The following is a 6,098-nucleotide window of genomic DNA, read 5'->3' as shown; positions in this document are numbered from 1 at the left end:
TCCATCTTTTAATTTGGACAGCACCATTAACTGTTAAAAGGGGTGCTTACCAAAAAGATACTGACGGAATAGCGAACAATGCAGATCATGATTAGACTGCACGGATGTGCAGGCTGATCATGATCTACACTGGTCGCAAAGGCAGAAACAATCGTGTCCAGCGTGCTAAGAGTTAAAAAGTGAAACAAAATGTTTTGATTGGCCTGAGACATTAGTGCAGTAAGGCACTCCCTTATGTGAGTCACTCCCTTATGTACATAAAGAGAAGACAGACATGCATATCACTGTAATAAGTGATAAGGAACAACGTAGCATCAGGTAATTCTATAATAGATTTTCTATTTTAGTTACAATTATGGATACTTTTATTTTAAATGGTAGCAGATGTTTTATTAAAAACACGTGTTACAAGAGTAAAAGGTCTTTATATCCTGTTGAAATTATTACAATGTTTGTTCAATAAATTCGTGGAATTTTGCTCTAAAATCTTTAAGAATTTACGAAATATTGTCAAAATTGGCATGAACATAGTGCTACTAGACATTGTCGGCTTAAGTTGATGTGGACAACGAATTGTGAAAGTGCTGTAAATCCTGGAGGTCTTCTCAAGATATTCTAATATTTCATTTACTGTTACATGAGCTGACATTGTTCATGACAGAACGTCATTCAAGTATTATATAAACGGACTGAATGAAACTGAGTCTTGGTTATGTTCTATGCTTGTATAGGAAGTAATTAAATTTGGGACAATTTAAATGAATGTTAGTATAGGAATGTTCTCATAAGACATTAGAAGTGTTACTTTAACCAAGCATGAGTAAAGTGTTTTATCAAGAGCTCTCCAAAATATACATGTATTTAAAATAAGATGATTTCTTTAAAAAAAAAGATAGTAATTCTACAAAAGTTCCATAAACTATGTTTCTAATTTCATTTGATACATTTTTTCTGCCTTCGTCATATGTACGTCCGTCTAGCCTTCTTCATATAACTTGATCTATCTTCCCAAAGTCCTCTGCTAGGATTTAAACGGATCTTCACAGAAATGATATTATGAAGCCTTGTTGTGCGAATCCTCGCTTTTTTTTTGTGGAGTCAGGGTCCCTTAAAAGAAGTTTTTGAATAGAATTTGTCCGAACTGCTTTATAATTAGCAGGATTTGAAAACAATTTGATAGTAACGATCCGTACAAATTCTAGCTGAGCATGTATTACGAGGTTCATATTTAAATGATCTTGTACTGAGTAATGGCCATCTCCAAATTTCATTGAAGCCTAAGGGATTTATTGAAATAAGATGTGCATATCGTTGGTACATACTGCTCGAAATATTTTTCCGGAGTTACGTCCATTATTCATTTTACTGGAAAAAAAAATTGTTCGGACTACTTCTCCTAGTATACTGTTTGTGTGATATGACTGAAACGTCTTAGGAATGATAGTTGCAGGTCTATATTATTCATAAGTTATGGATTGTACGTTGACTGATTTGACGAATGAATTGTATTTCACTATTAGAGATAGAAATTTCGTAGACAGGTCCTTTTTCATCATTTTAGGAACGCCATCAACATCAGTGGAAGTAGGAAAATGCTCTGGAAAATTGTTTTATTTGAGAAAATTTGCAAATAAACAAAATCTATGTAAAGATATTTTTGTGTAAAATATTAATGGAGTGCATTACAGTAATTGCTCAACAGTATAACTGCTGTTTTAATGACCAAAATATACATAAAAAAAATCAGCAAAACTATTTCAAACCAGCAAAATGGCACTTACCGGCGGTAAGGAAGTGTTGACTGCTTTTATTTTCCTGTTAAAGAATCATTATTGAGTGTATTCTAATGGAATTTACACCAGCGAAAGTAAATATATTAGAATTAAGGTTTGTAAAAGTTCACTGATTTCGCAAGACTATTTTGTCTTTTTGGTTGCGGGTTTACCTCGCAACCAAAGTTACAAGTGTATTTCTGACAATCATATAGCATCTTCATTTGATTCCTAATCACATCCAAATGATGTTCACATGCTACACAAAATAGTCCCATTCATGAACAATGGGGATGAATAATCAATGATCCAGCAGTTCTTTCACAACCTGTATCCATTTACACTGACCATTTAAATTATACAAGGTCTGTCAATGTTAAGGTATTCCAGCCCACGGTTACATCACTGATTTTCAGCTGGCAATTTAGTTCATGTAAGGTCAGGCAGGGTTCATGTATAGTTATAGATTGGCATTTAAACAGAAAATACCAAAACCCGCAACCACCAGACGTCTCAAGGCTTTGATTATTAAAATATTTCACGAATTTATCGAACAAACCTCGTATTACTTTTACACAACCCCCCCCCCCACCATTTGTTAGGTTATGTATATACATCTATAATTTTCTATAGATAATATATGTATATGTTCAAAGGTAAAGAATATTTACGAATTAATACTACCAGAAGTCGATTTTGCATCAAAATAATGATGATACACTATGATTGAATATGCATTTACAGTTATTCTTTACCTTTTGAATTAACAAATAATCGAGGCCTTCGAGTGGTTTTTCGTCTAATTTACCACAGTTCAGAGTTCAGATGCGTAGGAATTGAAGTGGTTAAATACTGAAACAACTGAACGATGGACCGTGATAAATAAGACGATAAACCGCACAAAGGCATTGATTGTTTTCATTCTGACATGCTCATTGACATATTGTTATATTAAATATTATGCTGGACTTCATTTACCCGAGGAGTAATTATCGGGCGTCATACGACAATTTGGCGTCATAATTGACGTCAAAATGCTCTCTTATTGGTCAGCTCGTCAACCGTTGTTTATCGCAGAATACACAGAGTTCGATTTCCTTCTTTGTTTAACTGGAAATCAAATCGAGCCATGTTAGAATGTGTATTTGATTAAATGATTTTCAGCGTTATTTTCACAAAAACACACACCTATTTTCAGCGTTCCAAAATGAAGGTTGTTTGCATTTTCCTCACTATGTCAACAGTTGTATTCGCAGGAAAATACCAGAAAAGACTTATTGATCCAGTGAAAAATGGATACGAAAGTAATACAGGTTTCTCCTATAACATCCAACAGCTAAGTTTTTTTTTTTTTTTTTTTTTTGTAAAACTAGATTTCTTGCAATTCATACTGCAATATTACTTTTATGTTTTATTGTAAACGGTTCTTTCCGTGCCTGAAATGATGCACAGAGCGCCACCTGGTGTCTTCCTCCACCATCAAAAATTGGAAAGTCGCCATATCACCCGTTATTGTAACGGTGTGAGGTTAATTAAAAATTGCATTTAAGTCGTAGTTGTTAAAATTTGCTGAGGACAATTCATGTTATAAACATATTTATTTGCGCCTATTTTACAGTATTTCATTTTGCACTCCGCATTTACGTATTACAGCAAGGTGCGCCGAAATACTAGCTTTGAATGAAAACCACTGCGGTATAGCTGGGTTATGGACAAACCAGTTGAAATCTGTCATGGAATTCACGTGTAAAGATGGTCATCTCAATGGTCGTTACAATACAGCAGTTGGAGTTGCAGATGATTACTACAACTTAACCGGAAAGTACACAATGTCTGGTCCAAATGGAGCTGACTGTGTTATGGGATGGGTTGTTACTTACAACAACAAGGTTTTGGGAAATTCCAACTCAACGTGTGCTTGGTCGGGTATACATTATGCACATGAGCATATAATTCGGACCCACTGGGTACTTACCCATTGGCATCCATTGGCAGACTCTTGGCAGACAACAACTATCAACCATGATGACTTTGTCAGCTTGTGTTAATACGGTATATACATAAAAGTAGTTAATATCATATAAGCATCAACTTTACATAGTTGATCTAAAGATAGTATGTCCAACCTTGTTCCCTAGGCTGCACAATGTCATTTGAATACAACTCATGAATGAATCTGATAAAATTAGATTTTGTTATAACAGTAAGAAATGGTCTCATGTTTGCAAAACACGTTTTCTAAATTAAAAACGAATAGTGCTTTTGAGGGTACTCAAACCTGTTCGCAGGTAAAGTATCAACAATACTATGAGCTATTTCGGTATTAGTGACAAAATTAAAGGAATTTTGTAAATACAACACATTGTGTCCAAACATTTTGTGCATTATAGTATTGACTATTGATTGTCAATAGAACCAACTAACTACGTTTTTACAATATCGAACACAACAATGTTAAATCAAAGAGCTAATACTTCTTTAGTTAAATGAACAGACGAGTATTAATGCCAGTTTTCTGTTATCTATCAATTCAATATTTTGAGATACTTACTCAAAATTTCGTCTTCCTAACTCGAAAATTCGAGAAATCTGATTCAAAATCGAAATTTCGACTAAGAAGCCAGATAGTTCCAGCTGCGTTAGATAAAATCTTACTTGAGGTAAAGTACTTCCTTATTTGCAAAATTTTAACGACTGTTAATATGTTAATGTGTTAGTTTGGCATGGCTACGTACTTCTCCTAAATACCTGAGCTTGGACGAAATTTTATTGAATTTGAGACAGAAAATAATGTTGAAACATAAATCTGCATTTTATATAATATGGTATTTGTAGCTTGCAGAAACTTGAGCAAGGGTCAAAACGTCCCGAAATTTAACTACAAGGAGATTTGTCTGGTAAGTTTTCGCATACCCAAACGCATATATTATTTTTGCAAAATAAATATGATTTTGTTTAAGCTGTTGTATCAAATGAATAAATGTGATAAATCACTTAAATAATGATTTCGATAATATATGCGTTTCAGCTTGATACTGATTTAGCCGACAAAAGCGACAAAAGACAAACCTCTATGTAGTTTAACTTTGAGATGGACATGTATTTAAAATTTCCGTGGTCTTCATACATGTGCAACTAATCTTGGAGTTACTCCAGATTAAATTTCGACATACTAAGTGTTGATTTCGAGTTACATATCTCGCAAATTAGAGTTAGTAAATAACTCTTACTCTGTTCTACTTTCTCCCCGCAAGCAATGTTAGGAGACATTAACCTTTACCCTGCTAAATGGTCTATATTTCAATTTGTGCAGTATTATTTATTATTCGAAGGGATGTTCACTGAAAATATACCGACTTAATAGCAAACAGTGCAGACCCGGACTGCACTGGTCGCAAAGGCAAAATCAACTTCCGGCAGCAGGCTAAAGGTTAAAGGAAAAAGATGAATATGCTTTCGTCAAAGGAGTATTAATATCTGTTCAATATTTCTTTATGTTTCAGGACAGACACAACCAGAAAACCAGAAATTTACAAACATATTATCAATGAAAATAGAAGGAAAACAGTTTGCATTGATTTTGTATTGTAAAAATAAGCAATAAAAGTTTTATTTCACATAGGCTCTTAGTTGTGTAATATTGCAGAAAAAATGTGTGCTCTGTAATTTTTAATCCTTTTTTGAAAACATTATTTTATTATGTAAGATACCACATGTTATCGACTAGACTTTTACATTGATGTTTTACAAATTTATTGTGCAGATGTGATGAGTCGCTGCCCTAAAGGATAGGGATCGGAGTAAAAGGTTGCATATTCATGATTACTTTTAAGCCAGTAAATATAAATTAAACGAAATATAATATAGAAAAACTACAAGGTACGCTTTCTGTTGCAACTACACTCAACAAAATTCCTAATCGGTCAGTTTATATTTGTATTACTATATTGTCAATAATGCATGTATTTACACGAACTTTCACATGCCAACATTTGAATAGTTACTGCAGATAATTATTAATTTATTTTTGGCGACTCATGGCCAAAGTAACCGCATTAGGCGTTTTGCCTAATATTAGATATTTTGCACGTGCAGTGCATGTGCACCAACATGCACGTGTTCGTTTACTATTTTGGCATTATTTACGAAAGTCCAACTAGAAAAACACATATTATGGTGAAATTGACACAAGAGCAAGTGGATCGAGCTGTCGGAATGTTGCTAGATGGGACACATGTACGACACGTGTGTAATTATTTTTACAATTTCAATAGAATTTTGATGTAATTTGTTTGTAACTGTTACTTTGATGGTTATTTCCATTTG

General features: G+C 33.7%; 1 long non-coding RNA gene across 2 annotated transcripts; it reads left to right on the top strand.

Moving 5' to 3' along the window:
* Positions 1–243: 243 nt before the first annotated feature.
* On the top strand, positions 244–5,391 carry LOC123533009 (uncharacterized). 2 transcript variants are annotated; one of them, XR_008369307.1, is made up of 4 exons: positions 244–318; positions 2,971–3,076; positions 3,426–3,824; positions 5,276–5,391. It is a non-coding gene; the product is annotated as an uncharacterized LOC123533009 (long non-coding RNA). The 2 variants fall into 2 exon arrangements; XR_008369306.1 differs by having other exon boundaries at positions 3,426–3,838.
* The last annotated feature ends 707 nt before the right edge of the window (positions 5,392–6,098 follow it).

Source organism: Mercenaria mercenaria, unplaced genomic scaffold, assembly GCF_021730395.1.
Source record: "Mercenaria mercenaria strain notata unplaced genomic scaffold, MADL_Memer_1 contig_3666, whole genome shotgun sequence".
NCBI classification, from domain to species: Eukaryota; Metazoa; Mollusca; class Bivalvia; order Venerida; family Veneridae; genus Mercenaria; species Mercenaria mercenaria.
Note: the sequence above shows the minus strand (reverse complement) of the source record. Positions and strands in the feature narration are given on the sequence as shown.